General features: G+C 49.8%; 1 protein-coding gene across 1 annotated transcript in view; it reads right to left on the bottom strand.

Annotated features, from left to right (window-relative positions):
* CDK5 (cyclin dependent kinase 5) overlaps positions 1–17,039 on the bottom strand; it is a 617,240-nt gene that overhangs the window by 539,922 nt on the left and 60,279 nt on the right. The gene's annotated exons all lie outside the window — the stretch shown is intronic.

Genomic DNA, 17,039 nt, shown 5'->3' with positions numbered 1-17,039 from the left:
CATAATAGCAATAGTTTAACAGATCTGAAACCCTACACTGCCGTCAATAACCTGCTGAGTTAGTTTAAGTGTCTGGGAATGCACCCTGCATTCAGACAACTCGCTCTCATTCTTGCCCTTTTCACCGTTCACGCACAGTGATCTCCATGCACTCACACTGATTACCATGCACTCACACCATTCACCCTCTCACCTTGCATTCACAGCGATCATAATGCACTCACACTGATTACAATGCACTCACACCATTCACCCTCTCACCTTGCACTCACACTGATCACCCTGCACTCACACTGATCACCCTGCACTCACACTGATCACCCTGCACTCACACTGATCAACCTGCACCCACACTGATCACCCTCTCACCCTGCACTCACGGCGATCACAATGCACTCGCACTGATCACCAGGCACTCACACTGATCACCAGGCACTCACACTGATCACCAGCTCACCCTGAACTCAATGATCACTCTGCACTCACAATGCACTTGTGCTGTTCACCCTGTACCACATCCGGCAGTCACACAAGCACACTACTCACCCTGCACTCTTGAAACACTTCACTCACATGTCTCCCTTTCTGTTTAATGTGCACACTCACTCAAATAAGACCATCACTAACCATACATTAATTTGTCCCACTCTGCACGGACATCCGCACCCATATTCATATGGTCACCTCACTCACCCTGCAGTCACTCATCTTACCCTTCTCTCACACTGTCGCATAACTCACTGTGCACTCACATGGGCATTCCTACCACCCAAAAAGTGCAGAGGGTTAATGTGCCTGCTATAAAGAATGTGTAACATGCAGATCAAAGAACTGAGTGTGGGTAAACTATGAGTAGTGCTATAAAAAAATGAAATGTTTGCCAGAAAGGAAAGATAGGGTGCATTGTTGTTGAGTGGTAGTGAGGAAATTCAGGGAGAAGGAGGAAATGGGGGAGAGGGGCCAAAACAGACCGTTGCACTATGTGCATCCAGTGCTAGGGCCAGCCCTGGATGGGAGTGTTAGCCCCACCGATGTTCGGGACTAGTTGCGCCCCTGTACACAAGTATGGGCATGTCTTGCCCCATCAAGGATTATGTAGTGTACCAGATTCCAGAAATTTCTGTCAGGTGGTGGGGGGGGCCCAACATCTAAAAACATTCAGCTGGGGGGGCTCAACCTACAAAAGTTTGAAGACCTCTGCAATAAAGCATGAAAATCAATAACAAGCAATCATAAACATATATCACGTAACACCTTGGTACGGGAACCAGGTTCATACTACGATTTGCAAATAGATATTGAATGCCGTGTAATGTAGTATCCAGTCCCCCGATCCCACAAATAGTCAGAGGGAAGAGAAGCAAATGCATGAGTGTGGAGGTCAGTAAGAAGTGGATATCAAGGAGGAGTTACCAGTCTCATCTCCTGTAGCCTGGTCTGAGCCAGAGGGATACAAAACGGCAGACACAAGTCTGCCTTAAGAATCAAGAGCCTCACCTAGTTTATCATCGGTCCTACATGTTTTCAGTCTTACTTCCACTGCTACAGCCTATTCTGCCACATCATGTTCCCAAAGCTCCAATCTTGGCCAGTCGTACCCATCTCAGTGATTGCCACGCAGTGGTTGGCCAATAAAAGGAGCAAGTGTAGACACTTAAAAGCCATCTTCTGGCCCATACTTCAGGGAATAGCCCCAGTACACGTGTAGCTGGGTCGTGTGGACCAGGAATCACCATCGCTGCCATCACCATCTCGACCACCTGGTCCCAGAAAGCAGGCAACAGCGGACAGTGCCATGCACGATGCAAGAAGGATGTTGTTGGTGAATGCATTGGGGACACCGCTGAGGCCTGGAGGGATCTATCCTGTGTAACCTGTATGGTGCCATATATGCTCGATGGAGATAGTGAAAGTTTGTACGTTTGAACCTAGCGTTACTTGATACAGTATTACCAACCCACTCAAATGTGACCATTACAAGTCCCCTATATCCCTCTCCAATTCTCCACTCCAAGGCGCCTTAGCGGGAGGCGAAGCCTGTCAACAATCAGCTAACATAGCGTTATAGAAGTGCGTGACCAGATGTCGCCCCTCACCCACCCATCTCCAACAAGGGCCGGAAAGTATGAGATGTGGGAGAAGCCACTGGAAAGGAGGTCCAGATGTCCCTAGTGATCGTCAAAAGGCTGGCATGCTAAGGGAAATGCCCTGGCCCAAATGCCAAAGCATCTTGGGCTGACTCACATGAAATTAATTCCTCATTAGGGAAGAGATCCCCTACGGTGTCACAGCTTCCTTCACACCATGGAGTCATGTCCACCGAACTAGCGAGTGCCTGGAACATGAGCAGATCCCAAAAAGTAAATTCCCTAGCAAAGGTGGCCCTTCTTAATACCAGTCGACTCATGCACTCCCACTGCTGTGCAGTGAATCACACCACAAATGGGATCTAGCTATCCCACTACCGCCCATCGCCAGGATTTATGGCAGCGAGAGAGCACAGGAGTCACCTTGCAGTAGTGTCTTCTCTCAAGTATTCTCATACGCCAGCCAATGCGCTGTATGCTGAATTTGCAAGGCCTAATAATATCATCTCAGGTTAGGTACCACTAATCCTCCCTCCTCCCTGGGACGTAACACGATATGTCTGTCAACCTGGGAGTGTCCTCCTGCCCAAACCAAAGAGGAGATCAAAGTGTCCAGTTGATGAAAATGGTTGAGGGCATACAGTCGAAAGAATGTTGGATGCAGTAAAGGCAGCGTAGTAAAAGGAACATTTTAGATAAGGCTGCTGTTGGGCCACACTGCTGCCCTAGCTAATCTGACCCAGGCCAAGGGGTCACCAACGCCACGTCATCCGGCTGCGATTTAAGAGCGCAGGACTTGCCCTGTGGAGCGGGACGCTTCGCTGCTTGGGCTTCTGCTGACACTGCTGCCCTGCCTAACGTGAACCAGGACAAAGGGGTCACCAACGCCACATCATCGGGCGGCGCTTGATGGGCGCAGGACTTGACCCACAGCGTTGAACTTTTCCCTGCTTGGGCAGCTGCCGACGCTGCTGCCCTGCCTAACGTGACCAAAGACAAGGGGTCACCAACATCACATCATCAGGCTGCGCTTGAGGGCTGGAATTGCCAAACGTTGAGGAACGCTTCGCTGCTTGAGCCGCTACAGACACTGCTGGCCTGCCTAACATGACCCAGGACGAGGGGTCACTAATGCCACGTCATTGGGCTGCGCTTGAAGAGCACTTGACTTGCCCTGCGGCGCAGGACTTCCCCCACAGCGTCTGACGCTTTGCTGCTTGAGCTGCTGCCAACCCTGCAGCCCTGCCTAACGTGACCCACGACAAGGGGTCACCAATGCCACGTCATCGGGTTATTCTTGAAGAGTGCAGGACCTGCCCGCAGGATGCTTCGCTGCTTGGGCCGCTGTGGACACTGCTGCTTTGCCTAACGTGACCCAGGACCAGGGTGTCACCAATGCCACGTCATCGGACTGTACTTGATGAGGGCAGGATTTGCCCCGTGGCGTGGGACTCTTTACTGCTTAGGCCGGTGAAGACTCTGCTGCCCTGCCTAACATGATTCAGGACGAAGGGTTACGAACGCCACATCATAGGGCTGCCCTTGAAGAGCGCAGGACTTGGCCCACGGTGTGGGGCGCTATGCTGCTTGGGCTGCTACAGACACTGCAGGGCTGCCCCGGGCCCACAAAGGTTGCCCTCCTAGGAGGGTTGCCCCCCTTAGTACCACAGGATGGCACACGGTTAGCCTCCCAGTGTTGGGGGGACTCTCGAGGGTCCCCCAGGTCTGCGTCACTTCCGGGCGGGGGAGAGGTACTTAAACCTCTCCCGCCCACGGATCTCCCTCCACCTGTTTAAAGGGAGAATGGTCCTATTCTTGCTTGATCTGGGGGAGGGTGTAGGTAACTAGGTCTATCGGGGTGGGGGGCCCTGGGGTGACAGTGGCCACACCCAGTGCTGTGGCGGACTTACAGGGTGATCCAGAGGCTGTAAGGTACAGAAGGGTACCCTCTGCAGGAGTACAGTAAGGGTGCGAAAGCCAAAATCCCCAGGGAGGTCCTCACATTGGACCCTGGAGAAGCGACGGCGCCCTGTTAGTCCTTTGAGCGGTTGTGGACCTGAGCAACTGGGGGTTGCCTGCAACTCTTCGCCCCCCCTGAGTTGGAAGGGGCGTGAGTAAGGGAGTGGACTGGTGGTCCGCCGGTGGGAGGGGCTATCCCTTCCCCCAAATCGACAAACACCGGTTGGCGAGGGCCACCGGGTATTTGTCTCATCAAGTGGGCAGGCGGCGAGGGGCTGCCTGCCCTGGGATCGCCCGTAAGATAACCCACCATGTTGGCATATTTGTTATGCAAATAAACCTGCAGCAATTTTCTCCACTAAAAAATGTGTTGTGTCTGATTATTTCTCCAGAGTATTGCTGTGGGAGGGATGGGGAGTGTTGCCGATTTAGGCACTATGCTGACCTGCCTAATGTGACCCAGGACGAGGGGTTGCCACGCCACTTCATAGGGCTGCCCTTGAAGAGCGAAGGACTTGGGACGCTTCGCTGCTTGGGCCCCTGCTGACAATGCTGCCCAGCCTAAAATGATCCAGGATGAAGGATCACCAATGCAATGTCATCGGGCTGCGCTTGAAGAGTGCAGGACTTGCCTCGTGGGACGCTTCGCTGCTTGGGCCGCTGCCGACACTGCTACACTGCCTAACGAGACCCAGGACGAGGGGACACTAATGCCGCATCATCAGGCTGCTCTTGAAGAGCGCAGGACGTGCCCCACAGCAGCGTATGCTTCACTGCTTGAGACGCTGCCAACACTCCTGTCCTGCCTAAAGGGACCCAGTAGGAGAATTCACCAACACCAAGTCATAGGGCTGCACTTGAAAAACGCAGGATTTGCCCCGCAGTGCGGGCCGCACTTAGGCAAAGGGCAGGCCTATCCATGCCCCTCATAGCCTGGAGGAGGCTGGGCTGGGCCACCCCCCTAAGACGTATGCTCTGAAGGTACTGTTACATTCCTGTCTGGCAGGTGTTCAACTAATCTGTGACCTTGTCTTGTGTTCTGTCTTTGACATATTAGGATATCTGGACACTCCATCTAGCTGGACATGGGGCGGATCTGAGGAAGTATGCTCCAATGCAAGAAAAACCGAGAAGGGTATGAAGCATGCCGGGAGGAATTGCGTTCTAGACAGAATTGATAATCTTGTAACTGAATGTGTGGAAATCTTGGATCCTCTTGTGCCCTAAGATACCTCTAACTCTAGGAGTTCCAAGACTCCATCAAAACCAGCAAGTTCTAGAATGCTTAAACGCATTCCCCATATCTTTAAAAGGCATACTACACGCACTTTAAGGCCTGACTCCTCAAAATCCTCTGATACCAAGGTGTACAATAACAGGACTTTCTGGACTGGCCAGTCACGTGATCTGCTGGGCCCAGATGTAATCTGTAGTAACAGATTTGCACCACTTACAGCCACGGTAGAAGATTTACAAGTTGACAAGGCTGGCGAGAATGGTGAGAGTGAGAGCGTAAGGGGGGATGAACATGTACTATACAAGGAGCAGGCTATATGCCTGATTTTAATGTCTGAACAATTATTAATGATTTAAGAGCAGAGGTTATGGCCCGGAATTAGTTTATACATGAGCTCCAAGGCAAGGTTAGCCTCCATCTTGTTAAAAATGGGTCACACTGTTCAATTGATTACCCAAGATTCACAGTTTGATAATTCCTGTGATAAAGATCCTGTTTTGCTCCCTGTAGGACCTCACCAGCGTTTGGCAAATGCTAGCATTGAAGATCCTATGCACATCTCTAGATAAGTAGGAAGCAATAAAAAGTCTCTTGAAAAGCGGGGAGACACACTGACCACAACCAAGGGTTTTTGTGGCCATGGTGAGAGACCTTACAGCAGTGATATTCCGCCTAGGAGCAACTGCAGTAACTATCGAGTGCAAGAGGAGAAAAAAGTCCCTTTAATCTCCAATAGGACTTATATGACATATGTTCCGAAAAATATTTTTAACCAGATGTTGGAAGGCGAAGATTCACTTAGGAATAAAGTAATTAATTGGATTAGGCACGTTAGAGGCTGCAGGTCAGTATGCAGGGAGGATATCCTGCAAGCAAGAAGGCTCTCTCCTCCCCATAGTCTTACGTACTATATTGAACTGACCTTGGTAGATGGTAGGTTGCTTCACAATTTAGTTGCTTTGGAAGAAAGAACCTGCCCATCTGCAAGAACTTGCATCTAATTTAAGCACCAGCCCCCTAACCTGTTAATCAGGGCTTTAAGTGGGAAAAAAAACTGGTGGTGCTCTAAAAGGGGCGTGGCAAATTTCTTAAAGTGGTGTGGCCTATCCGAGTAGGGGTGTGGTCTAAATCAAGATAACTAGCATTGTGCGCAGGCCATCAGACACACCGCAGGAGGTGGAGCCAGCATTGTGGCAGGCAGGCACAGCCCTATTGAGACCCAGGTGCTACTTCTCCCACCATTCTACATGCAGATGGGTCTATTCAGCCTTGTGCTGACTCAGCCAGGCTCCTGGAGCCGCCCCCAGCCCCTGTCACTCACAAACCAGACAGTCAATAGACAACCAGGCAGAGGCACACAGAAAGTTTTTTTTTTTTTTAAATTATTTTATTTCTCATTTTCAAAAGAAACCATGCATTCAAACTCCCGCGTGCAGGCGGGAAGTGTGTGTTACAGACCATACAATGATAATACAAGAAGAAAGCAATGCATCACATTGACACAATATGATAAGACAGAATTCAGCAATACAAATCAATAGTCGAATACAAGTCTGTAACAGTATGTCCATCCCTGGAACAGGACATGACCAACCAGGGCAGAATACAATACCATCTGTGGCATCCATGGAGCCGACATAAACAGAGCTCATCAGACAGCACCATTTTAAATAAGTCATCGGCTAACTTGGCTAGCATATAGGCAGTGTAAGGGCCCCAAATGTCTTGCGGCCTTGACACCGATGGAAGACCCTCATGATAACATGTTAACTGATAATGGCAGTAAGCCAGGTCCTGCAACCACAGCTTAACATCAGGTGCCCGTCTCCCACCCCAACAAATGGCCACCCTGCGCTTAGCCAACTGCAGAGACAGTACCACTAATTTGCGCACTCCCGCCGGTATACACGATACTATTCCCAACAAACATACCCATGGGTCACAAGCAATGGGAACAGCAGTCATCCCGGACAATTCCTCAGTCACTGCCTTCCAAAATGCAGAAACACGATCACAAGCCCAAGCCAGATGCACAAAGTCTGCACCAGCCATTACGCACCGCACACAGCAGTCAGATTCACACAGACGGTATTTATGTAGTTGTGCAGGAGTGTAGTACCACTGATGCAGGTACTTATAGTGTATGAGTTTAAAATTACCATTAATAGCAAAGCTGCCAGTCATAGCACAACATTCGGCCCATTCGTCATCTGTCAAGGGCTGTGCGAGACAGTCATCCCATCTACCTCTAGAGGCCTCGCTCGCACCTCCTTCATCCATCTGCGAGGCATGATACAGCCAGGACACTAGTTTCGTACGGGTGGGCGTCGTATACAGCAGTTGTAGTGCTCCCAAAGTGACCGGTTCGTCAGGAAAGGACGGATAGAGACTGCGCACCGCGGCTCGCAGCCTGGCATAAGTAAACGTGGCCATAGTATCATTACCCCCTGGATCAACAAAACCCTGTAATGAGAGGAAAGCGCCCGCGGGAAAGACATCCCCCAGAACCTGCAGCCCGGCAGCATGCAAGAGCTGAAGCGCCCCTAATTCTCCCGACGCCGAGATGGCGGCATGATGCAACAGGGGCATGGCAGGCGCATACAATGGTAGCCGCCCCGCACGCCTCCCTAGTTCATTCCAGGCCCTGGCCGTGCAATGCACCGTGTCCACCTCTCCCTTTTCGTATACCAAGTGTGGATTTACTATCATGGCTTTAAGAGGCAAAGGATGTACAGCGCCGTCCTCAACCGCCACGTGAGGGGTGTACGGTGGAGCTGCAAATCCAATAGGCAGCAAAATGCGCCTGTGCACACAAATAGTACAGACGCATGTCTGGAATCTAAAACCCGCCCAATTCGTAAGGCTTTGTCAACGTGTCCCAACCCACCCGTGGTTTCTTACCCCTCCAGGTCAGCGTGATTAGCAGAGATCGCAGTGAATTAAAAAAATGGGTCGTCAGCGCTAACGGAATATTAACAAATAAATATAAAAACTTAGGCAATATCACCATTTTAATTAGCGCAGCCCGATCAGCGAAGGATAAAGGCAAGCGCGTCCAACGGGCTACCTGATCCTCAAGTTTAGATATTGCCACCCCATAATTAGCTCTAATGACTTCTTGCGAGTCCCTATGGACCCATATCCCCAAGTACCGGACTGGCTCCGTGGCCCAGGCCAATGGGAACTCCAGCTCAAAGAATTTGGTGCTATCCGTTAGCGGAAGGATTATAGATTTGTCCCAGTTAATAGCAAGTCCTGAGAACCATTCAAATCGGACATATTCCCTGATCACCCCCTCCAAATATCGGTAAATGGTGTTTACAAAGATAACATTGCCGCAACAAATAGTAATCGATCTGAAAAACACACTTTACATAGCTGCACATAAAAATACCCCCCCAGTCCCAGATAACTGGCAGCAAACAAGCCCACAGCCCAACTCCTCACCCCCCCTCCCGCCTCCCACTTCAGCACCCTTAACCTGCCAAAGCCGTTCCCATCCCACACCCACCCAATCCCCACAGTCAACAGTCATTAAAGATTGGGGTACACCCATTGTGGGGGGCGCAGACGCATTATCCTCCCAAAATCCAGGAGGTGACCAAGCGTCAATAGTATAGCATCCAATGAGTACTACATAAGGCAGGTTCAGTAGAACAAATTAAAGCGGAGCCAGATGCCATCCAGAGGGAGGTCCCAGGCCCAGGTCCCATCCAGGGAAATTGGGAAATATACAGACCCCTAGGTGCTAACACCAGCCCACCCGCAGGCAGCAAATAAAATTAACATGATAAATAAAAGTAATCAGGGAGTGGGAGGGCAACACAAGCAGTACAGATCACACATTGGTATGCAGTAGGGATCTCGCTCACCCAACCCCCTCCCAGCTTCCAACCAACTCAGAAGGGCGACACTCAGCAAGACATTTGAACCAAATAATCAGTCCACTACAATGCCTAAGAGTAGGCCAGTACACTTAGCTCTCCTCATCTTCCAGGTGTTCTTCCGCGGGACCGCCACCAGAGTCTCTCTTGCGACGTTTCAACTTTTTCACGTATTCCATTGCAGCATTTGGGGAAGTAAAAATCTTATTTTCAGTAGCTGCCCCAATACGCAGCCGAGCCGGATACAGCATGGCATAAGGAACCTCCTCCTTCCAAAGAAATTGTTTGACGTTGCTGAATTCTCGTCGCACTGCCTGAACTGCGACAGTGAAGTCTGGGAAGAAGGCGAGCCGGCTCCCTTGATACTCAATAGATCCTTTTTCCCGCGCCAACCTAAAGATGACATCCTTGTCCCTATAATTCAGTATGCGTGCAATTATAGGACGTGGAGGCGCGCCAGGCACCGGTCTTGCAGCCAACGAGCGATGAGCGCGCTCAACAATAAACATGCGGGATAACTGTTCGGTGCCAAAAATATCAACTATTCGACGCTCCATGAAGTTCTCCATTTTGCCCACATTCGTTGTCTCCGGCAGCCCCGTAACGCGGATGTTGTTGCGGCGGGACCGCGCCTCCAAACCTCATTTTTGGCCTGAATAAGGGAGAGGACCCGCTCCATATTTAGTGCCTTATCTGAGACTGTTGTGAGGCCATCTTCCGAAGCAGACACTCTCTGTTCCACCTCCCCCATCCTTGTGTTCTGGCGCTCCAGTTGGGTGGACATGTGATCTAGTCTATGGTTTACCGCCGCCATAGTGCCTTCAATAGATTGCAGTGTTTTCTGCATTACAGACAGTGTGGCCTCCAATGTCGGGGAGGTACCCCCCACCGACTCCGGCTCCGGCACCTGCTGCTGTGAGGCGCCAGGCTGTCGCCGTGTATCAAATGACAGTTTCGGTTGCGTTCTGTCAGTGCGGCCCATTATTGCACACCCTACAGTGGGGGGGTAAGTGCAAACCAGCAGCGGGACTAAATAAAGTGAGATCACCTGGGCCCACAACCTTCGCAGTGGAATTGCAGATCCTCCCAGTATCAAGCACTCTTTCACAGGCCCAAAAAATAGCCCAGCAATCTTCTTGTTGAGCCCTTGTTAATCACCGGCAGCCTTGTAATCTCCAACTGACATGGATTGCCGTTAAACATAGCGCACCTTCACTAAGGATTGCGCAGGCTGAGTTCTGCCTCATAGGCCGACACCTCCGTAGGCAGCGACCCGTAGTCCCAGCATCCCTCCGCAATCAGAAGAGGCCAGATGGATCGCCGCCTGCCACCAGTTCCCCGCAGCGCCGCCTCCGCAAGGCCCAACGTCCGCGAAGCAAACCGGAGCCACCACCTGTGCACCAGCGCCTCCCGCCGAGTCCGCCTCCACCCTCACCCCCGCGCCAGCCACAGCTCAGAGCGCTGCGGCCCAGAGACCGGCCCGGTTCCGCCTCCGCGACCCGGTCGCCTCCAGGCCCCCAGCACCACTCACCGCAGCCAGCGACAGGGAGCGCCGGCAGAAGTTCGCCGCAGCCTGCAGCAGGGCCCAGTCACAACAGGTAAGCGCCGCCGCACCCAGCTCCTCCACGCCGGTCCAGCTCCGGGGCACACCGCCCAGCACCAGTCGGCTAGGGCAAGGTCCGTTCACTCCCGCAGCCTCGTCAAAAGAGCGCGATCACTCCGGCAGCATTATTTCCAGCAGCAAGGCGCCAGCCGGCAGTTAGTGCAGCACCTCCGCCCGCACCCAGTCCGCCATTTTAATGCAGCCACGCTTACTCCGGCCCGGGGCAGCAAAGTCTGTCAGCCGGTGATTTCAGCGCCTAATAATCGCCCCACGCCTCTCCCCAGCACAGCAGCAGGGCATCGCCACCAAAAACGGTGAGAGTAGTAGCTGGATGCAGCAGATTATGGACGGATGTTGGCTCGGTCAGGCAGAGCCTCACTAAGGTGCGGCCATCTTGCCATGCGCCATCTAGCGCCCCCCCCCCGTCACACAAAAAGGTTGAACAGGAAAATAGCCACTTTCTAAAAGTGCTATTTCCAAACTTAGAATTTAATAACCATCTTCACTAAAGGATGTGTTATTAAATCTTGAGTTCAGGGAGAACAGATTCCATATGTCTAGCTTGCCGTTATGGGAAGATATGCAGGTAAATATGTTACACAGCATTCCCCATGTTATCCTATGGGCAAGATAGCCTTTCAATAGTGAAAAATGAAATTGGCAGTATTTCACTATCAAGACATTTTACCCACACTAGTAACACCAAACAAAAACCGGGATGTCTGCTCCCCCTACCTTTGAGGCTCAAAAATAGAGCCCCCTTTCGAGGCCCCCCAAAAAACTGGGGGGGCTCAGACCCCCACAGACCCCACCACTTAAAGCCTTGCTGTTAACTATTATCCCTCCAACCACTCCATACTCTGGCCAAGATTCGACTCTACGCATCTAAGCATCTACGTGGGCGGGGGCACGGCGAGTGAGTGAGGCGCGATCCACGGCGCTTCTTCGGTCCCGCAACTGCACTCGGGAGCCGGTCCGCAGAGGCATTCAACAAAACTCGACGGAAGAAACCTGTTGTAGCGCCTCAGAAAGGGAAACATCTGCGGCACGGGGCAAGTACGGGCGCAATTAGCTAGCGGCCACAGTGAGTGCGAGCCCTTGGTGGCATTACGGAGGTTGGTGCAGCTTGCGACCCTGCCCTGTGTGCCCCGCTCGCCCACCCCACGCTTGCTTCCCCTGCCACACACTTCGGCCTCAGCCACTGACCTCAGCCCTCTCCCCCCATGAGAAAACTGCACAAGAGATTGAGTTAACGCCCCAGGCAGAGGGCATAAAGGGGGGGGGGGCAGAGGGGGTAAAGGGGGGGGGGGGGTGCAGAGGGAAGGCAGTAGCCCAGAAAACAGCACAGCATAGAGTGGCCAAGAGCACTTAAGGCACACTAAAGTTACATCCTAAGATTGCCTTGTTCCTTCAGGAAAGGAAACAGTGGAAGCAAGGAAAAAGGAAACAGGGGAAAAGTCTTAATCCCCTATACCAAAGCACAACAGCGTCCCGTCTTCACAGCAGCAATTGCGCAACAGACAAGACAAGAATAGCTCCAAGTGTAGCTAGGCATAAGCAAGTCGCGGCACTTGCCGGTCAGGATAAAATCTTTGAGGGTGTGCGTCAGAGACGGGGCCAGCATCCGCGCCATGAGATCGTGAAAAATCAGAGGCGTGGTAGGAAGCCTGGAAGGAAAACCTAAAAGAGAGAAAGGGGGCCAACAAGAAAGCCTCAGCAGATCCCAGGACTCTGAATCGGAGCCTGACCAAGACAAAGATTTGCAGAGTAACAGACAACACTAAAGAAAGCAATTTAATTCCCCACCGTCTCCACTTGCTCACCCGCTAAAATCAGCACCAAATCCAGCAAGTGGGCACTCATTACAGACTTTTTTAAAGTATGCCGTAGTCTATCCCCAGAGAAGCACAAAGCCTATAAAGAAGCCAAGGAAGCCAAGGGAGCCAGGCCAGGCAACAACACTGATGATACATACAGACAAAGAAGGCAAGAGCGACATTAAAATAGTAGAGAAGGAAAGTACGGAACAAGGGAATTTTATGCCCATCACAAGAGAAGGCATAAGCTGTGATAGTCCTACACATACCTGTTTTAACTCATTCACTGACCGTCAAGGACACCATCTTCAGGCCTTAGTCCATACTGACCCAGGCTTAAACTGGGAATTCATGTCCAGCCAACGGATCCGTCCTGCCCAATCAAGCCAACAGCAGCAACAACAAATTGTGTTACAGTGCCCCAATGACGACCTAGTGTTTTGGCAAGACAGTATTTCAAGTTCTTGTGTACTATTCAACTCACCGGCAGACCCACAACCACTCGACCAACTGGGGACTCTAATAACCTGCGGGCAAGAACAAGTTCCCACCAAGCTTGGGACATCTCCTAATTCATCCCAATGACACAGCAGTTGGAACAGGGACCACCTCAACAAAAGATAAATAAGCCTGTGCCCCATGAGCCCCACAAGGTTGAAGAACTCACGTCGGCCTTTCCCTCTGAAGCACAAAATTCAAAAACATCAAGGAACAAGGGGGGCAATCTTTGACAGAAGAACAAGTATGCCCACCAATTAGATCTGTTTGGATATAGCTACTAGGCACCCTGGAAACTATTAGATCTGCAAGCTAGATACCCAAGTCGGGCTACTAAACGTTCTTGCAATACAAGTTCAGGGGATAGAACAAAAACTGCATGATTTAAACACCATGATAACCAAGGTACAACAAGGGTGGGACATTACATATCATACCTGCCACTGTCCCCAAATAATTGATAAGATTGCAAGGGTCCCAACCATAATGTCAGAGCTGTTGGGGCAGTCGGGAAAACACAAACAAAACCTTCACCAACTACGGAAAGAGACCCCAAGGGAACAGACGGAGTCGGCGGGGAGAGCCCCCGGAGCAATAACCCAAGAGTGAAAGAGAAATCCAAGTCCCAAGTCAGCAGATGTAGAACCTCACCAGATGCTGAGAAAGAGTCTGAACAACTGAATGAACAACTACACCCAGAAGTTCAGCATCAACTCCTAACCAAGGCAATTTACCAAAGGAATCTGTTGAAAGCAAGGAACAAATAAGTCGGAAAACACCCTAACGAAGTGGGAACGAAAAAGCCTGAGGAAAGCAAGGAAAAGTAAATTAAACAAGTCCTGCCCACAAACATCATCCATATACACCCAGAATGGACATGACAAAGGAGATGAAAGTATTGGGGTGCGGCTAGCACTCTGGATTATAACACCTCAGCAACAAAAGAGGATGCCGCCCCAGGAAACCCTAAACCGCAAAAAAACAAAATCTCACCAACAAGTAAAATATACAATATATTCAAATCTCTGGTTAGGCGGGAACATACACAACAAGCAATGATATTCAAAAAATTGGTACAAACCATGTCATGTCAAAATGAATTTATATAGCGCACGTACACCGGGGGGTTTCATGGCGCGAATTTGGTTAGAATCCATGTCTTAGAGAAAGATTTAGAAGGCCTGTCAGAAAAGCCGGGTTTTTAAGAGACCTCTGAAACCCAAAAGATTGGTGCAGGAGCGAATTTCAGCGGGAAGGGAATTCCAGAAAGTGGGAGCTAGGGTAGAAAACCTTGCACCCCCAGTGCGCTTTAAACTAAAGTGAGGAATGAGTAACAGATTTTTGAGAGCTGAGCGGAGATTAAGTGTGGGAGCATATTTGTTAATCATGTTATTAACAAATTTGGGTCTCCTTCCGTGGATTGACTTAAAGATAAGGCATCCAATCTTAAAGGCACTCCGTTGAGCAATCGGAAGCCAATGTAATTGCTTCAAGAGGGGGGTAATATGGAGGTGCCTAGGTTGGTGAACAATCAGGCGCGCTGCCTGATTTTGTACTATCTGTAAACGTTTTAAAAGATAGGAATGCCAAAGTATAAAGAATTGGCATAGTCGACATGGGACAAGACCATGGCGATGATCACCTGGATCCTGTCAACATGGGTGAGAAACCTGCGAAAAAAAAGAATTTTGCGGAGTTGAAAGAAACAGGTGGAGACCACTGAGCTGATCTGGGGCTTCAAAGTGAGGTCCTTACTGATAACCACCCCAAGAATTTTAGCAGAGCTAGAGGGGGTGGAAGGCTGGCCGAACTCCTTCGGCCAAAAGTGAGGTCCCCATGGGTTTTTAGCAATACCACCTGTTAAGACCAACTCAGTTTTGTCCGGGTTGAGTTTAAGATGGTTCTTGTTCATTCATTGACTGATGAACAGCATAGTGGATTGGAAAACCTGGACCGACTCCGGGGAGTTACTGATGGAAAAGATGAGTTGAAAATCATCTGCGTAATTGAAGGTGCAGACCAAACTCCACAGGAATGAAAGACAAAAACAAGTGAAATCTGCACTCAGGATGATACAACCAGTGGGATTGGAGTCACAGAGGAGCATAGAGTCAACAAAGAAATCAAAACTAACTTAAAATCCCTGAGGGGCAGAGAGACCATCGAACACACTCAGCAAGATCAAGTTGGATATATCCTAAATTGGCATCATATCGTGAAGGCCCAACAGAAGCACTAAAAGGGACCCCGATCGACCGAATAAAAACAGAATCGATTACTTCTCATTTCAAACACCACAATCAGATGGAGCTGGTCCCACATTACACTTCGAGGGGAGCTCATGATATACTAAACAGAAGTGCAATAATAAGGCTACTAGAAACTCTCCCAGCCCTGAGACATTAAATCTAGGGATCTGGAAAGAAACAAGTTCAGACCTAATCCAAATCGAATAGGGTCTGAAATCACAATAGCCACAAGGGTAGATCAATTTATCACAAAACAGATTCTGTTGCATAAGGAGTCCTTTGCATCATGGGGTATAGAACTAAAAAAGGGGCAACCACTGTGTTATCCAAACCCACTACAACAGCCCTACTGTACAGGGGGTGTATTAAAAGGAGCAAAAGGTCCCTACAATCCAGACCAAACGAAAGGTGAAGGCCAAACAATAATACAAATTACGATTACAATTTCACACTCAGAAATAGCTAATTATGAGGATAATCAGCAGTTGAGTCTTTTAAACATACAATAAAGAGCAGCATGAACAAAAATCGACAAAAAACCCAAAACACCACAGGGCTGCTAAATGTGCTCCTGGAAAGTGAATGGCTTAGCCTCCAAACTAGAAGAAATCGACTTCACAGACTTCATCCTACAGCACGACATACTGCTATTTCAAGAAACATGGCAGTCAACAAACACCCCAATCGTAGGTTACAAAGAGCATCTCAATCTAGCCAAAAAAGAGGCAACCCATGGAAGAGTAAAAGGCGGCCTATCGACTTACATCTCGACAGCTATCCTAAGGAAAGAAGAAAATACTGACTTAGACCCCCCTGGATGCAATGTATTAAACTTGCAGCCTCGCCCTCCCGCAACTTGTTAGTCCTGAATATCTACATTCATCCCGCCTACAAGCATAAGGGGAGAAACATCCAACAATTTGTTGCCGCATTCAGAGCCCTAAAACTCACTTACCCACATCACATGTCAACATAATTCTGTCCGGGGATTTCAATATGAATTTGATGCAAGCCCAGGAAAACAATCCACCAATACACATGCAGGCCAGGCACGACAATACACCCAGATGTGATACTTCGGGTAAGAGATGCGCTGCATTATTGGACTATCTTTCTATGTTCACCTTAAAGGGACTAGGTCCGCAGGACAGCCCGGCAGCTTTCCAAGAGTGATGGCAAAATAAGGACCAACCATTGATTTCACCTTCGCAGGGATCCCGATTTGTTCCCTTTCATAACGAACTTTCAAATAACAAAAAGAGCAGACAGTGACCATTATCCTCAATTCTTAATACTAACTAACATCCAAGTAAGGGCTAGGCCAGCTAGCGCCCATACACTATCTACTCAACTTTACAATCTAAAACGATTAACATGGAATAAAAACAACATAGATGCAATCCTGGAGTCCTGCTTTGCTTTATTGACCCCTACTGATGAAAACCATTAGGGATAGAGGCCTGGGAGTCTTTCGTCAACAGTTTGAACAAAAAGTTTTCGAGCAACCCTAAAAGCCAAAAACCTTTAAGGATCAACGGGGCAGCCTGGTAAACACATACCCTAAGGATTAAAAAAGACAACTAAGGGGGGGCGTGGCTAGCAGCCAACGATGGCGGCCGCAGCTTAGAGAGGCTCCCGTGACGAGGCGGTTTCCCGCTGAAATCCGTCATATTTATCCTGATTTTTGAGGTGCTTAAAAGGGTGG

This window comes from Lissotriton vulgaris, chromosome 10 (assembly GCF_964263255.1).
Source record: "Lissotriton vulgaris chromosome 10, aLisVul1.2, whole genome shotgun sequence".
In the NCBI taxonomy this organism is placed as follows: domain Eukaryota; kingdom Metazoa; phylum Chordata; class Amphibia; order Caudata; family Salamandridae; genus Lissotriton; species Lissotriton vulgaris.
Note: the sequence above shows the minus strand (reverse complement) of the source record. Positions and strands in the feature narration are given on the sequence as shown.